The following is a 23,454-nucleotide window of genomic DNA, read 5'->3' on the forward strand; positions in this document are numbered from 1 at the left end:
AAGAAAAGAAAATTAATGATTTAATATTTAGGTTTGGATTTTGGGGGAGTTTGGATGGAATAAAACATTCCTCCTATACTTTCTACCTCCAACACCCCCAAGAAAACCCTACAAAGAGACAAAATATGTAAAATATCTTAAAAGCAAGTTGTTAAGCCTCCCTGTTTTCCTACTGTGGCTCCACATCACCTTCTCCCTCAAAGGGAGCCCAGAGCTCCCAGGATACCACCAGGAATCACTTTTTAGGTTCACGAAATACATATTCAAAGATTATACCTACATCACATCAAGCATCTAGCTGCTTGACTAAATTTTCCCATTATTCTCACTTCACCAATCACATGGACAACAAAAAAATGAATGAGAATTTTTAAGCTAAATAGTTCCTGCTGGGTGATTCCAGCACTTTCTGACAGTGAGACACTCTTGCATGTCATCTTGTTAGAAAGACTTCAGTGGGCTAGTGTTTCAGTACATTTGGAAAATGAAGCCAAGAGAGATCACGCGACCTGTCCCATGTCATGCTGCTGCCTGGAAGCCAGGCCAAGACACTGAGCTCTCCAGCCTCCTCAAGGAGAGAATGAGCTTGCAGGAACAATGCTCCCACTGAGCTCCGACTCATGGTTTGGGTCACTTCTCTGCCTCATGTGCTATCGTTTCATGCCTTTCTTTCCTTCCTTCCTTCTTTCCTTTCTTGTTCCATGAGAGAGAGAGGAAAAAAAAAAAGACAGAGAGACAAGAGATAGCATTCTCTAGTGGGTCTTGGCGCCGTGATCAACCCCCTGTCCTAGATCATGCCTAAGCACACTCAGGGAGTTTTCCAGCCACAAGCTGGAACTGGCCCGAGTGGGTTAACCTTGCCGGGCATCTTGTTATCAATGCACCACCTTCTGACCCCTTTTTTCTCTTTTCTTTTACATTGTCTCAGTTTGTCTTTAAATTACATTGATTTGAATGGAAACAATCTATCTCTACCAGAAGTGGGAAACAAGTATCACTTGCCACAGACAGACACTTAACCCTGTTAACCTTGTAACAAAAAGGGTGTTAAACTCCTGCAGGAAGAGATGGCTACATCAGGCTCTGAGCCTGGGGCCTGTGTACTCTCTGTTACAAGGAAGATTAACTAGAAAAGTGATTCTTCTGGTTAATAAGAAGGGCTTGGAGAACAGAAAAGGAGTAACTTTCCAAAGTTGCCAGAATTGGAGGTGCAGGACAATGTTTTCCAAACTTGCTTTGAGCCACAGAATGCTTGACTGAAATGAAATTCTTAGTAGCAATAACAGCAATGATGATAATATGGATAATAAATAGCTAGTTATATTAGGCTATGCCTGCCATTCAAATATGAGTAAATTCAGTATTTATAAATATTAATTCAATTACTCCTCAGAACAACCTTGTGAGACAGAGAGAAGTGAAGTAACTTGCCTAAAGTCTTCTTTTTTAAAAGAGGTTTTTGCCTTAGGATGTATGCACTCACCTAAGGCAGAGACAGAGGGTAAGTGAAAAAATCACCCCCTGGTGGGGGGGGGAGGGTGGATGGCCACGCCACAATCCATCCCTTCTTTTCTGTTCTCTGCCCAGGACCTTGGGCATGTGTGCACATGTACCTGGTATGACTTTCAAGCCATTGGGTCTGGGACTTGAACCATGGTCGACCATGCGGAAGTCAAGCAATGTAGCCACAACGCCATCTGCTGGTCCCTAAGTCTTCCTATTCTTAAGGGAGAGCACAAGATTTGAGCTCCTGACTTACATGAAACCCAGAGTCTCTGTTATGAATGATTACGCAGACTGCCTTTCATGAATTTCAGTTACTTATAGCTGACAATAGAGCTGCTATGGTCAAAAGGGGATAAGGGAGCAAAAGCGTGTCTGTTCCCTCCCAAAGGGACTCTGCAAAGCACAGTTTAAAAAAAAAAACAAAAACCAGAATAGGAAGAGCAAAAGCACCCACTATGTGGATTGATCTGATTACTTGAGGATTATTTATTTTATTCATCATAAAGAGTATATTTACATACACAAGAAAAAGAAAAAGAATGGGAAACACCTGTGAGAAGGTCTCATCATGCTGAGATCCCTTTCCCCAGCCCTCCAGTTCATCGGGGTCATGACTATATGACTGTGTGTCTGGCATATGTTCGGGTGACCTGGGGTCCCAACTCATGGTCCATCATGTGACTTCCAGTGCTGAAGTTCAGTAGCAATCTTGCTACTGATTGCACCACTAGGTGGGGTTTACTTATTATTTTACTTCCTAGCTTTTTCTTTATCTTAAGGTAATCACTTTTAACCCTTTTGGCTGATGATATCCTGGTTTTCTTTTCTTGATACGGTCAACGAGATAACTGTGAATAGAGTCTTTTCCTTCTGTCTTTGAATACCAATTACAAATGCAATAATTTAAAGACCATGAACATTCTAGATATGAATTGACTCTAAAGGTCATATGAAGGTGACCAGACCATTTTCACTGTATTCACACCTCCCCCTGATGTTCACTCTGAATGCTTACCAAAAACGCAGGGCAACGCATCAAAAAATAAAGTACTATGAAACAAAAGTGAAACAGCAAACTGCATTTCTTCATATTATTCATGTATGTATTTTATGGATGATTAGAGGAAGAAAATACACCCTAGAAGTATAGAAATATGAGGGAATGCTACATATTTTACAATTATGTTTTATTGCATTCTGTTACATGGCCAGAGGGTGTTTAGAAAGCAGATTCCAAATTAAATTATTATTATTAAACCCCGTAAGCCTCATATTGAGTTTAGGCAGTCACTAGAAACTTTTGATAAATTAAATAATATGCAGTACATAAGCATTACACAGAGTTTGCGATATTTAAAATAGTTTCCTTACATATCTGTAAGCATAATATAAGACTTGAGATGTCTTAAATACATTTTTCCTTTAGTGAGAGTGTTTTGTTTTAAATTCGCTTTTTAAAAAGCTAATTAATGAAAGCTACAGAGCAATAATCTAGCATATAAAAATGCCTTGAGAGTTTTTTTTTAAACAAAACAACTCTGACCTCTTTAAATTTATTCTGTTGCTAAAAATGACTTTTTTATTTTGAACCTAATAAGGTTTGAAGAATAAAAAGAAAACATAGATATGAAGATACAGTTCCAAATGTAGAATAAACTTCTAACATAATAAAGTAAAGAAAAGGGAATTAGTAATACAGACCCAAACACCAGTGGACACTTCAGAATACAATTGAGGCAGTGTCCTTTGCCTTGTAAACAGGGCATTTAATTATTTTTTAAAAATAATTCCTTATTGTATTTTATTTTATTTATTCATTAATTTCATTTTAATTTGACCAGAGAGAGAGAGAGAAAGTGAGAAAGCAAGCCACCAGGTCCAGGACTTGAACCATGGTGGGCCATGTGGGAGTGTCTAGCACCTTAACCACCACGCCACCTGCTGGTCCCCAAACAGGGCATTTATTATAGTGGACAGAACCAGGAAGAAAATTTGCTTTATGAATAATCATGGCATGGTATATTTTTATGGAGCATACTTTCATTTTGGACTACACAGTGTTTCTTGAGATGTTTCCAAATATCTTCAAATCATCAGCCTTAGGATGACAGGGTCCTCTTAAATTTTGCAATTAAAGGGGAACTGGATGTAAATTGTGTGCAGTGAGGCCATGTCCTACCATTTAACCCAAAACAAGTAAGAATTGGACCATAATCAAAGGGGAACTGGATATAAATTGTGTGCAGTGAGGCCATGTCCTATCATTTAACCCAAAACAAGTAAGAATTGGACCATGAGCTAGTAATAAATTTGCCAGTATCCTAAACAACACTCACATCCCCCCTCAAACTTGATTCCATGGTTAAAGGTCACTGGTGTGTATTGAAAAGACAGATGGTCTCTCTGAACAGAATTCTCTATCCCTGCTCAGAGTTACCAGCAGTAATGACCATCCACAGAGGAATGAAGCTGGAGGGGGACAAGACCCTGTGCTGTGATCCACACCTTCCTTACACTGAACAAGAGAAATTTGAACATGCTTTCTAAAGGAAGACTTAAAACAAAACAAAACAAAACATTGGGCATGTGGGCTTGCCTGAGAGGGACAGAGAGAGAAGGAAAGTGATAAATCGTCCCCCAGCAGGGATGACCACACTGCTGAAATCACTTCTCCACTCTCCTCTCTGGATTTTGGGGATGTATGTACATGTGCCTGGTGTGTTTCTCAGGTGACCAGGTCCAACACTAAAACCAGAGAGTCAACCATGTGGGATCTGGAGCTTTAATCACCATGCTACCTGTCAGCCCCTGGAGGAAGAATTGTGTAAGGCCATGTTTTCCTTCAGCTCTCTATTGGGTTCTCTAATAAAGGTAGTGTTAAAAAAAAACACTACTTTTCAGACTTAAGTTTTGTAGAATCTGGCAGTGTTAATTACAAATGGGAGGAGACAAGAGGTAGAAAATGTAGAAAGCAAATACCAGAAAAATAAGGCCCAAGGTCTCCTCCTCACGGAGTCCTACCCCGATACCCTTGCCTATCAAAGTACCCTCCAGGAACAATACTTTCTCTCTTCCCTTCCTGATTTATTTTTCTTCCTAGAACTTACCACTTTGTAACATGGTATTAAAAGGCACCTCAAAATTTTCATGGAAAAATGGAATTAAAGCCTGAGTTTATTTTCGTGCAAAACTTATTTGAAATCCATGCATGATTTTTTTCAAACTATCCATTTCCCATGAACTTTTAAAAGGCTCATCTTTCGTGTTATGTCTTATTGCCTCCTTTACCTCCCAAAAGAAGGAATGTCCTACAATGTAAAGGGTTTGAGATTGTTTTCTTCAATGCTTTGTTCCAGTAAGCGAATGATGAACAGTGCCTGCCTTATTTACCAATATATCCCCAGGACCCAGCCCAGGGGTTGGCCACCTTTTACAGTGAAGTGTCACATAGGCTCTGCAAGCTATATAATTTCTGTTGCAACTTCTTAACTCTGACACTGTAGGGCAAGAGCAGCTATGGACTATGTATGTATATATGTGTGTCTATGAGTACATAGACATATATATAGACATATACTATTTATGTGTGTATGTATGTGTGTGTATGTATATTCACATATACTATTTACATGTGTGTGTATGTATGTGTGTGTATGTATATATGTCTGTATGTATATGTGTGTGTGTATATGGGTGTGTGTGTGTGTGTGTGTATATATATATATTCATTCCATGGCTTGTGTTCCATCAAAATTTTATACACACAGCCAGAGGGCCAAATTTTGCCCAGGGCCGTAACTGCCAATTCTGATCTATCAACAGACCAGAACTTGTTTATGTAGGGTGCTAAAAATAATTTAATATCATGAGTAAATGTGAGATACCCAAACCAATCAGCTCTTCTATTTATCTGGAACAAAGCAGACTATTACAAAAGATAAGTATTATCAGTTGTATTAAGGTAACAGGTATTAAGGGATATTAACGGCAGAGTGGATAAATGTCCGAAGTGGACGCAGTGTCCTGCATGAATGGCGCTGGTTTCTGCTGATGTAGAACCATCGGCCTGTCACCTTGTGGTCTATATTTTATTTCAGATGAGTATATTCTAATACCTTCTAACATGTGACTATAAAGAAACAGGAACAAAAGAAAAGAATTGATTCTGTTCCAGTTAGGAGTATATTTGCACAAATGTAAAAAGAAAAAGTCCTTAGTAAATTAACTTCTATTGAGGTCAGAGCTCTTCAAAATATCATAATCATTCAAGAACTTCTTTAAAAATGTATAATCTGGGGCCTCAATTCTGATTTACTGAATGAATCTCCCAAAGATTAGAGCCTAGGAATACACAACTTTAAGCATACCTAAGTTTGAAACCAACTGCTACATCCTGAATGAACAACTGGTCAATATGGTATTAGAATCATAGAGGAAACCAAATCCAACTTAGATGGTTGGAATGAAGAGACTAGAACAAAAGGATAATTAATAGACAGATGGACAAGAGAAAGAACCAACCAGAGACATGGAGGTACTCAGAGAGGAGCCCACAAGAGGCCATGGCATCGCCAGGTCTGCAAAGACAAAGGGAGTCTGTGGTGATAGAAGCTCACGAAGGGCTGGAATGTGGAGGAGATGCTGCCACTGCCAGCTGCAGGGCTCACTCCATCGTGGAGAAGGCAAGAAAGAGAACCCCACCTTCCTCCTCCTCCAGTCCTCTGATTTCCTGCCTAGCTCCATTAGCCAATCTTGGATCCAACCCTGCAATAAGGGATCATGGACAACATGTTCTATAGAACAGAAAGGGGAAGATATTGGATGGAGCGAGGCAGCAAGACCGGGATATGGGTGAGCATGGCAGACAGCATAACTAACACACTGATCAATTAAGCTCAGAACCAAACCTTCCTGACTGGACAATGGATATGAAAATTCCCAATTCCATACAAGATACATAGACAATTACATCAAGGACCACCCAGAATTGGGTTGTGCCCCCATTGTGCACAATGGCCTGTTTCAAGGTAAATCTTCTTCTTGATTTATGTGGCCGTCTTTCCCAGGGGCAGCTTCCCTACCCAGGTCACGGTCTTCAAAAATTGGAACCAGCATATCTCCAGAGTCAGCAATAAATGAAAATGGTGCCTTTAATTTCAAATTATAAGGTAACACATTGATGAATAACCATGGCGTGATTAGTCAATGCAGGACCTCAGTGTGCAATGGAAGAATCCATCCATTATCTGCTCAACATAATTCTTTCATCCCAGCAACTTTAAAAAAAAAAAAAAAGGAAAATTACTGTCCCTGAGTAAAGCCTTTTGAATTTCATATGCATTTAATTAGGTAACTGCCAGCTCAAGGACGAGAACCATGACAAATAGTTGTTCTTTTCAAATTAGAAGAATAGACTGTTCAATGAGCAATATTGATGTTTCCCCACCTACTTACATAGTTTTCCTAGTTTGTTTTTTTTTTTTCCTTTTTCGGTATTATTATTATTATTTTAGTTTAGCTATTTTAACATCTAACGAGACTTTGTGACCATTATTCTCTGTCTGAGGGTCCTAACCATTAGCTTTTTTTTTTTTTAAGAGGTTTTTGCTATAGGGTGCATGTGCTCGCCAGACAGACAGAGAGAGACACAGAGACAGAAAGCAAGAAATCACCCCCCAGGGGGGATGGCCATGCCGCAATCCCTTCTCCTCCATTCTCCTCTCAAGATCTTGGGCACGCACGCACACGCGCCCGAAGTGAGTTTAAGCCACTGGGTCCGGGATGCGAACCCCAGTCGACTACGTGGGAGTCCAGCAACATAACCATTATGCTAACTGCTGGTCCCCTAGCCATTAGCTTTTAAAAACAGTGAGAACACCTCCTGTATGCAGAAAATACCTTGTTCTTTATCAAAGGCCCGTGGAGAGCCTCATCACTACTGAAGGATTCCGAGATGATCTTTATCAATCACCAAGCTCCACATCTACTCGTTGTAACTGTGCTCTTCTATAACCTATTGTCCTGTTCTAGACCAAGTGCTGAAACACTTCTCTTTCTCTCTCTCTCTTTGAAGAGACTTTTTTTTGCTATAGGGTGCATGTGCTCGCCAGGGAGACATAAAGGGAGAAATCAGCCCCCTAGGAGGGGATGGCCATGCTACAATCCCTTCTTGACTCCATTCTCTTCTCAGGATTTTGGGCACACATGCACACGTGAGGTTTAAGCTGCCAGGTTCATGACGCGAACCGCAGTCGACTATGTGGGAGTCCAGCTGGTCCCAGAAACACCTCTCTTTCTTTCTAACTGTGAATCAGTCTGAGCTGTGGGAAAGGGTTAGACTGGGCAGGAGGTTAGGTAGATAACCAGCAGCAGAAGCACAGCACCTGGGGACTCCACAGCTATCCCATCATCCCCAAGCACAGGTGAGACAAGAACAAGGTCGACGAGTTCTGTTTGCTTATTCTTCCCTCTGTTCTATGTGTCACCTCCTCTGTCACCCCTCCACACACAGGGTAAAAAACCTCACACAGGGACCAGCAGTTAGCATAATGGCTATGTCGCTGGACTCCCACGTAGTCAACTGCGTCCTGGACCCAGTGGCTTAAAACTCACGCTGGGTGTGTGTGCATGTGCACCCAAGATCCCGAGAGGAGAACAGAGGAGAAGGGATTGTGGCATGGCCATACCCCCTGGGGGGTGATTTCTTGCTTTCTGTCTCTCTGTCCCTCTCTGTCTGTCTGGCGAGCGCACATGCCCTATAGCAAAACCTCTCAAAACAAAACAAAACAAAAACTCACACAACTAGACACACAAGTTGTAGCTACTGGCCAACAATATAGACATATTTTTATATTTCTCAAGAACTTTGAAAAAATATTTGCATCATGTATGGGAAGTAAATACTCCTACTGAAACAGAGGGAAATGAGAGATTTACAAAAAAACATTTTATTTGATTGATATCATAAAAATTAAAGATCTGGGACTGGACAGAGGTGCAGTGGTGAAACATGATGCTCTCTGAGGCTGATCCACATAAGAAGGTTGCACGTTCATATCCTGAGACCTCCCTGAATACCTCAGGCACGCGTGTGCCCATGATCCAGGGTGAGCGAAGGTTAGGGTGGAACATGGCATCAGGACCCTTCAGGGATGCTGTTTCTCATACTCATGCAAGAAATGAATAAATAAGCTTTGAAAAAAAAAGTCTTACCTCCTATTTTCGTATTATGAATAATAACTTACAGCTGATCGTGGTAAGCTAACATATTACATGTTGACTCTGATAATCAGTCCAATACATTTAGCAGACATGGCTGTGGAACACAGTATTAAAATATTTCCAATATCTATGTCTTCTTGATAACTCACTCTGTTTTACAAACAATCAGGCTCCCCAGTTTCAGAGGGATTCTAAGCACATCCCTCAGACTGACGGAGCAAGTATTCCAGACAATTGGCTCCCTGAGGGTCAAGACAGTGATGCTCGATCAGGATTCAAATGGTCAGAAACCCTTCATGGATCTCTCTCAAGTGGGTGGTGACGTCTCCCTAGGGCCACTCATCATTTGCTGCTACAGTCAAGCACTTGTCATTACAGACAAACACCCCGTCAGTCTTGGGGACTCATCCAGTCAAGTCTTAACTGCACTAATGGAGGGAACCCATGATATAAAGAACTCCAAAGAGAAGAACGGGGCATGTGTGCCTATCTGGGTATGGCTGCTCACTGCACACGTCATTGTTATCTGTGCTTTCAGCACTGCCACCAAACTTAGCGCCTGCTTATCCCCCATGATTGCAGGCATCCAAATTGTTCTGGGGTTGTATATATCAAAAGCCCTAAAACACCAAGCCCATTTCTAGGAATTTATCTTAAGGAAATAATTGCACAAGTGCCTCGAAGATGTATGTACAAGGTTGTTCGCTGCTGTGATCTCTATAGACTCAAAAGATGGGAAACACATCAATCTCTGGTTGTCTGCAGAGCTGGATTGCAAAATCTTATCTATACCTGGTCCAATAACATCTTGCCACCTAAAGCCAGGAGCAGACTATGTACGATCAAGCTAAAGGGACAGTCCTGAGTGCCCTGGAAAACGCAAAGCCCATGTGCATATTTTACACCGGGAGCTCCCCCTCCAGTCTTGTTTGCTTCCTTCAGTTTTCTGAAAGGCGATCAGACTTCAGTTTCTAAGATACAAATGCAAGCGTTACCTCTCCTTTTTTAAAAAAACTTTTGCAAGTCTTCCTATTGCTGCCAGGAGCCTCTGAATACCTTAGAGGGATGTGGACCTGCAGGATCTTTGGTCCTGTGTGTTCCTTGATACTTTATGCATTGTATTATAACAACCTATTTCATGTCTATCTTCCCCACCAGACTTAAGCACCTTGGAGGTGTGACTATGTGGGAGTCCAGCAATGTAACCATTACACCACCTGCTACTCCTCAAAGAGTCCATTTTGAGGTAGCCTCTGGCCTCTACTCATGTGTCTAGTGTCTACCTTGGGTAGAGAATGTCTTTCTCTTTCCTAATCTCTCTCTCTTTTTTTTTTTTTGGAGAGGTTTTTGCTATAGGGGGCGTGCACTCACTAGAAAGCGAGAGAGACAGAGAGCGAGAAATCACCCCCCAGTGGGGGATGGCCATGCCGCAATCCCTTCTCTTCCATTCTCCTCTCGGGATCTTAGGCACGCACGCACACGCACACAGCATGAGTTTAAGCCACCAGGTCTGGGACTCGAACTACCTTGACTACACAGGATTCCAGCAACATAGCCATTATGCTAACTGCTGGTCCCTCTTTCATAATCTCTTAATAGAGCAATAAACTACAATGACTCTTGCAGGAAACATTCCGGGAGACTGGAGCTCATTATTTTCCCATGTTATTAAGGCACACCTGTGCTGGATGCACTTGCTGCTTCTAACCAGTTCTGCATGGTACTATGTACACAAAAATGAGGGCTGGGTCTCACAAGGGAGGTGCAAGTAGAACACGTGTCACTAGATGATTTTATTTTTTAATGCTCATTAAATGCCTACTGTATGTTAGGCACTATCCTCAGCACATTACACACGCAATTGATGTGGCATTCATAGCTACCCTAGGAGGTATGCCTCCCCACCAAAACAATTTTTGAGATGAGCAAATAGTTTAGGAAAAGTTAGTCGGCTACGATCTCAAACTTACTATAAATGGTAAAGGCAGAATTTGAACCCAGGCAGCCTGGGTGCTACATGTGTGCCCTTAAACACCAATCAATGCTGCGTTTTTCAGCATCACCAAGAGGACTGGTCCTTGGACCTAGGTAAAAGGGCCGGATTAGACTAGAGGATCTAAAAAGGTGGGAAACTGGAGCACGTGGCATCCACAGAGAAAGAAACGTCTTGATTGATGAGTGAGCTGGGTATCAAATGGCTATGTTAAAACAAACTGATAGAACAGCTAGATCGTTCTCCCTGGAGTCTGGACAAGCGGGGAACTGGTGTTAGCAATCACACTGCTTCTGAATCTCATGGACGCAGGCAGAGCCTGTGGGGACCCCCCAGGAGGCTGGGAGTGATGGCTAGGTCACTTGCAGGGTGATTTCCTCTCTAGCTGCTATGGTTCTGAGAGATCCCTACGTGTGAAAAGGCAACCATTTGGGCAAGAACTGTTTTTTCCAATACAAAGCTTTACGTATTCCATTTCTACCCCTCTAAGCCTTCCCCCCACCGATATCACAACCAGGAATTTACTCTCCAGAAACAAAGCTGACAGAAATTAAGATAGAGACATATAGACGCTATCACAGCCGACTCACAGGAACATTTTGATCCTCTCTTATCTTAAAACCTGCCTTGGCCGACGCGGTGTCTGCTCCTAGGCATCTCTTAACAAAAGACTTTAAAAACTTTAGGAACAATTTATTTAAAGAAAACTCCATTTCCAGGATCCTATGACTGTATTTCAAGGTAATAAAATATAAATGAGAACAAAGAACAAGCTAATAAACTGAATTGAAGGCTGCATTTCAATAATAAGGTTTGGGAGCCATTTACTAGCCATGTGTATCTCACGCGCATGACTTATAGCTTCGGCTGAATTACTTAACAGAAATGAAAGCTCATATTGCTTCTGTTATCCAATACAGATGCTTTTTGGAGCTGAACAATGTGACATTTGCTTCAGAGCACTTGTATCTAATCAATACGTAATGCTAAATGTGATTTAAAATCAATTTAATTGTGCTCTTGTTCTCTTATGAGTCAGGAGGGAAACAAAGGTATCATCTGAGATATGAAACCATTCAGCTATTTCCCAAAGAAACCATAGATACCTTGCTTCTAATGGAGTTCAAAAGTAGATATAGTTGGTTTACGCTACAAACTTCACATTTAAAAAAGAATCTTGCTGAAACAGCTAGCATTTTGTACCCTAGAAAGCATATTTGAACTTTGGTTCTTGTATTTCAAATCAATTTAGTTGGTAAAGAGCTTCTTCGCTTGCTAGGGAATTTCTCCAAATTACAGGAAATTTCAAAAGAAAATATGTACCTAATACATGTAATACATATAGTTGATTTCCTATAGTATCATAGACTTTGTAAATGTATTCCTATAGATAAAATATTGCCTATCATATTTTTATATAATTTGCGATAACTGTACACTGAGCCAATATTGAATATTTACCATCATTTGGACTGAAAGCTCCTCATAGCATCCATCTGTCTGATCAACAGTTACTAAGTCCTGACTCTGTACAAGGCATATTTATATATGCTCAAGGAAAATTAGGCTCAGAGAGATTTTTAAAAGAACACAATAAGGACTCAAATATCTGATAAAAAAAATAGTTTCTAGAGATCTATGTTATAAAGGGACATTTACACAATTCCAGAACAGTCAGTACGTTCTGTCCACCTGAATTCAGTCCACCTGAATTTCAGTTCATTTCTCCAGTGCATTACTTAGAAAACCCGGGTACTGATTAAATCAACTGTTTTCCTGTGTATATGTTGTTTGTTTGTTTTTTTCTGCCCAAAGCCTGAATTTAAGTAACTGTGCTACAATATGTAAGGAACAATTTTTTTTTTTTTGAAGAAGAAGAAGTTTTTGCTACAGGGCACGTGTGTTTGCCAGACAGACAGAGACAGAGAGACAGAAAGCAAGAAATCACCCCCCAGGGGGGATGGCCTGCTGCTATCCCCTCTCCTCCATACTCCTCTAGGGATCTTGGGTGGGCATGCACACACATGTGCCCAGCGTGAGCTTCAAGCCACCGGGTCTGGGATGTGAACCGTGGTCAACTACATGAGAGTCCAGCGACATAGCCATTACGCTAACTGCTGGTACCAGGAACAATTTTAAAATTCTTTTTCTAATGGCAATTGAAAATAGTCCTATACAATATACCCACACAAAGCCTGCCTTTTCTAAAACTTGGATGTAATTGATAGAATTGTGACATAACACAGTAAAACTAAATTTAAAAGCCTGTTTAAAATACTAGTTGAAGTTAAGTGAGATAAATCATTCTTACAAATGATTCTGTATTATCATATTATTTCCTATTTGGCGCCAGGCAACATAGTGCGTAAACTGATGATCTCTGCCGAATATTTCATAATTCCTCGTTTTTCTTTTGCCAGATCAGCATTGTAGGCTCAACCGTGGTTGATTATGCTCTGAATAAGCACCTGAAGTCTTTGCTGTCCAGTAAGGCAGCCATCAACCACACACCATTACTGAGGATTTGCTGGTTGCCTAGATCAAATCATGTGCTCTAAGTGTACGATACATCCCCGATTTCAAAGACTTATCACATAAAAACAAACACATGAAAACACAAGAGTATCTCATTTTTAAATATTAATTACATATTGAAATATGTTAGATGTACTGGGTTGAATCAACTATATTAAAATTAATATGCTTCCTTTTCCTGTTTTTAATGTGACTACTAGAAAAATCTAAAAATTGCCTCTGTAACTTATATTTTATTTCCTTGGGGCAGTGCTGATAAAGAAGTTTAAAAGTAAACATGGTAGGTCAATAGGGGGCATGATAATTAAGGAGCTAGACTCCCACATGGCCTACCACAGTTCAAGTCCTGAACCCAGTGGCTTGACAATCACGCCACGAGTGTGTTCCTGTGTGCCCAATATCTGAAGAGGACGGAGAAGGAGGGATTGCAGGGTGGCCTTCACCCCAGAGTCTTATTTCCCACTTCCTTCTCTCTGCCTCTCTTTGTCAAACACAAGCACCATATGGCAAAATCCTACAAAAGCAACAAAAATCAAACCAAACAAACAAACAGAAAATATTATATGCTTCTTATTCTGGCTCAGAACTTAAAAAAAAAGAAAATAGAACCTTTTTTCCTTCATATATCAAATTACCAATTATATTTTTTCAGATGAAACATGCTTTTTTTTTCAACACAGAACATATTCTGACAGATCTGACAGAAAACATGAAAAACGTGTGCTCCTATCATAATGATGATATTTTTCAGATAACAACAGCTGTTGGCCTGTACAAGCAAGAGACTGTTTTCCCACATATCACCAAGTACTAGCATTCCATCATGAAAGAAAAATAATTCTCCATGGGCTTTCTCCGCATGCTTCACATCCACAGCAAGCTGCGCGTTCGTATGCACTCTGCAAATCCCAACCAAGCTGAGGCCGCTTCCTGGCTGACTGCTTTGCCATTTCTCTTTCAACATGGCAAATACAAAGCACTCACATTTGGCTGATTCCGAAGCAAATCAATCATTCAAGACCTGTACAAAACTCTGACCAAAAGGAAGTCTCAGGTGAGCACCATTTCAGCTCTTTAGTTAGTAAGGAGATTAGAAGTCATGAAAAAACTGGTTAAAAGTCAACTGTCAAAGAACGTTTTTGTCCTATAACACTTGAAAATATCTTAAAGTTCTCTCACATATTTCAATATCCTATGTATCACACTTGGTGTGCAAGAATGATCTCAGCTGTCAAAATGTAATTAGATCCTTGCTGACCAATATAGTAGCCACCATGTGGCTATTTAAATTTAAATGAACTAAAGTTAACTGAAATTAGAAATTCAGTTCCTGACCCTCAATGACCACATGAGGCAAGAGGCATAGAAGATAGAAGAATGCAGAATACTTCTATCACCCCAGAAGATTCTGTTGGATGGCAATGAATTAGATAATAATGTGCAGTAAGTTAGCAATACAAAACATTTAGGGAAGTCAGAGCCAGTGCACAGCCTAGTAGTTAGGGAGCCGGATCCCATGTCGTCATCTGTGGTTCAAATCCCAATCTCTGCAGCTTCCAAAACATGCAAGAGGGGCCAGAGCAGGTGGCATGGTGGTTAAGGTGTTGATTTCCCACATAGCCAACCATGGTTTGAGTCCTAGACCTGGACTTGCTTTCTCTCCTTCTCTCTCTGATGAGAGCACGTTCCCTATATTAAATTTAAAAATAATTAAAAAAAAAAAACATTAGAACAAAAAGAAAGAAAAGCATGCAAGGTGCGTGTGCATGCCCAAATTCCTGACAGGGAAGAGAAATGGAGAAGGGATTGCTGTGTGTCCATATTCCATCAGCAAGTGCTTTCTCCTCTCTCCTTTAGAGGCAAATGCTTACATTCCCTGGCAATTAGAGAAAGGAAAGAAGGATATGGGAAAAAAGAAATGAATAGGGTAGAGGAAGGCATGTGACTGGAGTGTAGACTAAAAGACTATTTTGCAAGAAAAAAGACCACTGCATTGCAGTTACATTATGTCCAACCAAACAAAAGAAAATTCTCATTGCTACTTTGGTGAGTTCATTGATGATGCTTGGACATGCAGCAGGGCCAAAGTAAAATAAGTGAATGAAGATTTCATTTATATATGCTAGTTCGATGCTTGCCTCAGTCACACACAAACTAAAACTCTGACAAAAATCCAATCCCGGTGAATTACAGGTTTTGCTTTTATATAAGAGTTAGGCTTCATGATATTTCTTCTTGGGCTAACTTCATAATTGAGATAATGTTTCATTCCATAATGTGTCGAATTATGGTACTATCCAATAGACTTTTTTTTTAACTACAGAGTAGGAAAAAAAATGGCACAATACATGCATTTTCTATTTCTTTTTACCCACTGGAAAGAGATGAAGCTATACCAGAAAGTTAAAACACAATTAAGGGGCCAGTAGGTGGCACAGTGGTTGAAGTGCTGGACTCCCGCGTGGCCAACTGCAGTTCGAGTCCTGGACCCAGAGAGTTGAAACTCATGCTGGGTGAGTGTGAATGTATGCCCAAAATCCCAAGAGGAGACTGGAAGAGAAGGGATTGCAGTGTGGCCATCTTCCGTGGGGGGTAATGTCTCATTTTCTGTCTCTCTAGTGAGTGCACATGCCCTAGACCAAAAATTTCTCTAACAAAACAATAGTCAAGTAATGGCTAAAAAATGGCCTCAAATATGTAAGACTAGGTTTTGTGGCTTCACTATTTTCTAGGTATGTGATATGCACTCTAAGTCTCCTCAAAGCTCAAATGGAATAATGCCTGAATCATTTTTTGTTTTGGTTTTAACTACAGGAATGCATGATGATGCAATTATTCTTCTTTGCTACTTATGACTAATTTTGCCATGCATGGCACATTTTGACAGAGTGCACACAAATTCATGTAATGCTAAGTTGCAATATCACAGAACTATGACAAAAATACCACAGACTTTTCCTAAGCTCCCCATGCTGATCCCTGGTGGTGTGTTGTACTTTCCCAGCATGCTGAGCTGCTCCACTAAACCTGAGTTGTGATACTGGGAAAAGCTTTGAAATGAGACAGGCCCACCCAAGGCTTCCTTAAAAGACCACATATGAGATCTGGGACCCGGAATTCCAAAGAGCCCAGAGATGGCAAAGAAAGGGACAGATGGGACTGGAATGTCTGAAGACCCCAAAAAGGAAACAATTTGCATTCTAGTCACTGGATACAGTCAAACGCGTGGGGTACTAAGTAAGGGTACAGAAATACAGCCTGGAATATGTCATCGCCCATTACATATACAATCCAAATCTGTGTATTCCCAATAGTTCAAACAAACAAACAAAAAATCGAGGTTTCTATTTGTAAGGCAATTTTTCAAAATAAATTTTTTCTCATTTGTGTAGAGTGTTTGAGAGAGGATGCAGCAGGAAGAAACCAGTTTTCTAGAGAAGCTTACACACACACACACACATACACACACACAAATACATAAATGCACTCTGCATCAGGAAGACAAACCATAGGAAACTGCCTGAACTCTACTGTATGTATTCCCCTTCAATACCGCAACTTCTTCACTAATTGCTACTACCCTCAAAAATACCCCAACAAAACAGTGTATGATGGAGCCAGCAGGTGGTGTGGTTGTTAAAGTGCTAGACTTCCACATGGCTGACGATGGTTTGAGACCTAGACCTGATGGTTTGCTTTCTCACTTTCTCTCTCTCTCTGTGTGTGTGTGTGTGTGTGTGTGTGCCCTGTAGCAAATTAAACAATAATGATAGATAAAATTAAATAAATAATTCTAAAAAAAGTGTATAATGAACCATATGTACTTAATTTTCCTTAACAGTCTTGTTTTACAAAAACTCTTATTTGACTATCTCTATAAATCAGCAAAATATTTAGAAATCCTAGTATTTTAACATTCAAATTATATCTGCAAGACTTCTTTTCTTATGCCTGGAACTGACTGGAAAATAGTTTGCCATACACTATTTTCAAAACAAAGAGTTAAAAAACTTGATTACTATGTAAAGACTTATTGTTACCAGATCCCTTAGAGGGTACCCAAGAAAGATATCAGCACATGCTGTTTTCTGCATGATACGAAATATCCGCAGAGCTCCCGTGAATACAAAAACGATGCCACATGATGGTTGCATCATGAGGGGGATGAACAGTCTTTTATTGGAATATATAAATCACCTAGTGGTACATTAATTGCCCCATTGCAAAGCCTTCTCTCAGAATGAAAGAGGGCTGGGGAAGCAAGAGAATAAGAGGAGCTTGCTTCAAACCTCAATGTACTGCTAAGTTGCTGGGTGACCTCCTTTCCAGACTTAGCGTAGAGGAGGAGACCAACCAAACAACAGAAGGTGCATACATCTTGTAAAGGAGATGGAAACCATGTAGGTTCTGCTGTACCCAGGTCCACAGTAGGCACCAATCTTCACATTTGCTATTTCTGTTATGGATGTATTCACAAACATGTACACTTAGTTTTATTATGATACATATATATGAAAATTGCTAAAATATAAGCACAAGTACGTTTGTGTATCTATATGTGTGTGTGTGCTTATGTGTCAAATGAGTGAGTTTTGTTCTTTGATCTTCAAATGTTTCCTTTGTATATCAATTGTTCTTCATGGATTTGGAACTCAGAATCCAAAAGTAATCTAGTGGCTCCAAATCCCTTAATCATTTGTTAAATGAACAACCGACAGTGATTTGTTTAGAGACAACATGCTGTATCCATATCTGAAAATCAAAGAAAATGTATAAAAGTAATCATCTATTTCTATTTCTCACTAAACACATCCATGGAACATAAGAAAATTAACTGCTCAGCCACCAGTAACTTCTCTGTATTCTACGCTCACAGGTGCTCAACACACGGAGCCTTTCAGTTGACAATCAGCTCTCAACACCTCAAGCACATGTGACAGGGACTCCAGCCCATCCCAGACTCCTTCCTTGCTCTCATTTACCCTCTTGAATTTTATTTCCTTCCACAGAAAGAAGAATCCCATCTGGTAGAAGGAAATATTTGTAGCCAACATGACAAAAGTGGAGTCCCTACTTCGTAACAGCTGTGAATCAAAACACCAGTGACTGAAATTAACTACATTGTGCTTTGGAACAGATGTGCTCCCAGAAACCAACTTGGGCTCTTCTGTTCCCCGGAACCATGTGTAAATCAGGCGCAGACAACACAATGGGCCATGTTCTCACCTTGTTGTTATACATGTTTGTTCTTAATGTCCTCTGAACTCTTGCAGACTTGTAAATTTAAAAAGAAGAGAAAAAAAGTTTGGAATCCTTATTTCAAAAAGAGGAGATTCTGAAAGTTGCCAATCACTTGCTAGAAGCCTTGACTAAACAGATGGGTTTTGACACCTCTGGTTTGATTTTAAATGCAAACATGTCAATTTATGCTCTGGCACAGGTTTTTCTGCCTCAAAATCTTTTTTGGGGTGTTTAATTTTTTTTTTTTAAGTTTTGTTCTCTGAACTCAGTTGTTTCTACATTAGCAATTAAAGCAAAAGAGATCTTTTCACAGAACAGTTCTGTAATTGCTATATTTTAATAGTCTTAAGTAATTTAAAATCATTACTAAAAACTCTATGGAATAAATTGCAAGTGAGAGGAGATGCCTGCAAATGAAGCTTCAGGTGAAGCTACATATTTACATGGACATAGTGGTAGAAGGAAAAGAATGTGGGCTCTTTCTTAGTGACTCTTTTCATAATCAATAAGCATGGATTAGTGACCAGCAGGTGGCGTCATGGTTAACGTGCTGGACACTCCCGTATGACTGATCATGGTTTGATTCCTGGACCTGGTGACTTGCTTTCTCACGTTTCATCTCTCTCTCTCTCTGGTCAGATGAAAATTAATTAATTAATTATTTCTTTTAAAAAAAAAACTTTTTTTTTTTTAAAAAAGTATGGATGTTTCTCTAACCAGAATTAGCAAATAAGAGGCACATTGCCTCCAAAATTTTTATCATGTCCATAACAGATGTTGGCAATTCATTGAAGCTCTTCCCCATCCATGCCTTACTCATGTAATAAAGATTCCTCTAGTTGCTCTTAAGATATACAGATCTGGGAACCAGCAGTTAGCGTAATGGCTATGTCGCTGGACTCCCACGTAGTTGACTGCAGTTCACGTCCTGGACCCGGTGGCTTAAAACTCAGGCCGGGCGTGTGTGCCTGTGTGCCCAAAATCCTGAGAGGAGACTGGAGGAGAAGGGATTGCAGCGTGACCATCCCCCCTGGGGGGTGATTTCTCACTTTCTGTCTCTATGTCTCTGTCTGTCTGGCAAGCGCACGCACCCTATAGCGAAAATTTCTCTCTCAAAAAAAAAAAAAAAGATATACAGATCAAGGACAGACTTAACCTTCAAATAGTTGGTTATCAAGGTAGAAAGATGCAATATACACATTGAAATCACTTGAGATTATTTTAAGAAAATTTCAAAATAGACAAGATGATAGACTGCAGGATAATTACTGCAGGATAAATATAAATTAAGAATTTATATTTCTATTTTTTCCCCCAACAGAGTTGTTTTGTTTCAAGCTGAGTATGTCCACATAGACTTTAGTTTGTAAGGTAAGCCTACAGATACATGAATTTAACAGAAGCCTAGAAAAAACACATTTATGTAGAAATAAAGACACATTCGGGACCAGCAGCTGGCGTAATGGCTATGTCACTGGATCCCCATGTAGTCGACCACGGTTCGAGTCCCGGACCCGGTGGCCTAAATTCATGCTGGGTGCGTGTACGTGCATGTCCAAGATCCCGAGAGGAGAAGGGAGGAAAAGGGATTGTGGCATGGCCATCCCCCCCAGGGGGTGATTTCTCGTTTTCTATCTCTCTGTCTCTCTCTGTCTTTCTAGCAAGTGCATCTACCCTATAACAAAAACCTCTCCAAAAAAAAGACACATTGAAGGAGAAAATCATTTTCTATCACAAATCATAATCACTTGTGAAAAATATTTTTTAAGTTTAAAGTATTCATTTCTTAAGAGAGAGACCCCTCACCCCCAATAGGTTGTACATGCTGCAATCCACCCCACCTCAGGAGACCTGGTTCAGGGCCATGTGTGAACCTGGCATCTTTTTTTTTTTTTTTTTTTGGAGAGGTTTTCGCTATAGGGCGCGTGCGCTCACCAGACAGACAGAGAGAGACATAGAGACAGAAAGCGAGAAATCACCCCCCAGGGGGGATGGTCATGCCCCAATCCCTTCTCCTCCATTCTCCCCTCGGGATCTTGGGCACACATGCACACACGCCCTCCATGAGTTGTAAGCCACCAGGTCCGGACGCGAACCAAGGTCGACTACGTGGGAGTCCAGCGACAAAGCCATTATGCTAACTGCTGGTTCCCTGAACCTGGCATCTTGAGGGAGGTTGTGGGATGCAATCCTAGAACCTTTCCCATATAGGTCCACTAGTGTTGCCACTATGCCACCACCTGGTCTTTACTACACACTAAACTCTGTTAGAACCCATGCCGTGAAAGTGCCACACCATTGTATGCCATTTCCCCACTTAACTCTCCAGACTCCTTTTCACAGACTGAAGGTAGAAAATACTATGTGCATTTCTCTGAGAAGAAACTTCTCTTCAGTCTCTCTGCTTTATAATCAGTGTTTATTGTGTCCCAAATGCTAGAGTTATGTAGACTTCCCCTTTAATTATGGCGAATCATACTGAATTTATTTTTTCCTTCTGTGTCTTCATGGGTATTTCAGTGAAAGGTAGGCAAAGGCTGTAAGGCTAACAAGGAAATGCTCATAACACCTGGGTTGGTTCTCTTTATGCAGCGTGGGTCTTAGTAAGTAGCGAGTGAGTGAATAATTGTATGAGCATAGTGTAAACAGCACAGATAGCTCTCCGCATAGCATAGCACGTAGCTGATTATGACATTTATATAGCACTGAGAAGACAGCCTGGTCACTTACTCTGGAAGATAAAACATCACTTACTCTGGAAGATAAAACAAAGTGTCTGGGATTCTCACCTTGGGTTTATAAATATTTCATGTTTGGACACTGAATGTTGATTTTTAAAAAATTATTGTGGCAACACATACATATATACAAACATATGTAATAAAATGGATCATTTTAATCATGTCTAGGTATATAGTTCTATGGTATTAAATATATTCACATTATTGTGAAAGGTTTTCTTTAAAAATCAAAAAGCAGTATCCCTGTCTTCTAATCAACAGTAAGATAATTTACAAAATTCAATAAAACTGTGAGCTACCCTCTTCTCTCAAATAAAACATAAAGACCTAAAACGCACATGGCATACAGTGAGAGAAATTTTGAGACTGACATGATTTGACTTTGACTTTTTAACTAAGATTCAAAGGAAGTAAAAATTGGAGGCACTGAATGGTGAGAATGTTTAGAAATGAAGACATTAAAAGGATTGGAGGGAAAGTTGGGAATATGCTCATCTGTTGAATTTTTAAGCAAGTTCTATTATGGAAGATCCCTCATCCATCCTTCCTTAGGAATGGGTCAACACCTTATTTAAGTCTGTTCCTTGTTGCTAATAACATATCGCAACCCAGGTAGTTTATAAAGAATAAAGTTTATTCATTTCATGGTTTTAGCAATCTAAGGTCAAGGGGCCACACCAGGTAAGGACTTTCTTGTGGAGGGGATTCTGCAAAGTCCTGAGGTGGTACAGGGCATCACATGGCAAGAGGGCAAAAACATGTCTGTTGTCTTTTTTCTGATAAAGCCACCAGTAATCACTAATGGTGATGAGGATGAGATAAGGCCATCATAAAGACATTATCCTAATCACTCTCCAAAAGGCCCCACCTATGACATAGTCAGATCACATTTCCACCCTCAATATCATCACAATAGCAACTAAACTTCAACACATGAATTTGGGGCATGGAGGGATCATAGTCAAACCATAACACTATTGTAGAACTAGTTTTGGTAGAGAAGAGTTAGAAACCATAGCACTATTGTAGAACTAGTTTTGGTAGAGAAGAGTTAGAAACCATAGCACTATTGTAGAACTAGTTTTGGTAGAGAAGAGTTAGAAACCATAGCACTATTGTAGAACTAGTTTTGGTAGAGAAGAGTTAGAAACCATAGCACTATTGTAGAACTAGTTTTGGTAGAGAAGAGTTAGATTACTTGTTCACAGCTAATAAGCAGTAGAGTGCAATGTCAAGCGCACATTGATAGACTACAATTTTTTGTGCGGTAAACTTCACAATACTGTCTTCACATAGGAAGGTAAAACTGATATCCTCTAAATTAAAAAAAATGGGGTCAATAGAAGTTTATTTACAATAATGATTACCCCCCAGGAATCTTCCTTTCTCATTCTTACTTAGGTACCTGGACCATTCTGTCCTCACACCTCTGAGGAAGAATGGCAAAGCAGAAAGTCGAGCAAAAATGGAAGCTCTCAGTGACTTTTCTGCCTCAGTAACTAGGATTTAAGAAAGAAACTGAGCCCTCCACTTGTCCCACAAAAATAAACAAAGAAACAAACAAACCAACACAAGAAAACATCACAATTAAGAACATGGTTTCTCCCTAATCTAACCATTCCCTTCATCCAGCCAGTCTGGGCTTGAAACAGGGAAGACACTGAAAGGCAGCAATGCCAATAAAGATTCTCCCTGACCAAGCCTACAAACATCTAAAAACTAGCACAGATAAAGAAAATATTAATCAGCATTCTAGTGCAGACTGCCACTTAAAATTGATAAGTCTGGCATCATTATCTACAGTAAAACTTCTCTTTTCTCCACATTCTAAATAATGTAGGTAGAACTTTTCCCAACAATGAGACTAATTCCTTTTCTGGTTTAACATTCCCAAAGCCCTGGACACTGTTCATTTTTGATAGACAGTAACTTATATCCTAACAATGGTGGACAATTAGAATTCCACAGAGCACACTTTAGGTAGTTTGTGTTTGTCAAATCATGTATCACTTCCTCTTTTGACCTGTCATCAAATGTGACATCATTTAAACTGACAGGGCCAATTTTAAGGTGGGCATTTTTGCACTTTGCTTTCAAACTCTACGACGGTAGTTATCCAACAGAAGCTGGCCAAGCTCGATGGAGCAGACAGGGAACTGTTAACAGGTTGCCAACTTTAAATTACTTCTGAGTAGCTTAGCATATCTCTAGAATAAT

At 40.1% G+C, this 23,454-nt stretch overlaps 1 protein-coding gene across 1 annotated transcript in view; it reads right to left on the reverse strand.

Moving 5' to 3' along the window:
* FHIT (fragile histidine triad diadenosine triphosphatase) overlaps positions 1 to 23,454 on the reverse strand; it is an 858,590-nt gene that overhangs the window by 640,569 nt on the left and 194,567 nt on the right. The window lies entirely within an intron of this gene.

This window comes from Tupaia chinensis, unplaced genomic scaffold (assembly GCF_000334495.1).
Source record: "Tupaia chinensis unplaced genomic scaffold, TupChi_1.0 Scaffold144206_1, whole genome shotgun sequence".
NCBI classification, from domain to species: Eukaryota; Metazoa; Chordata; class Mammalia; order Scandentia; family Tupaiidae; genus Tupaia; species Tupaia belangeri.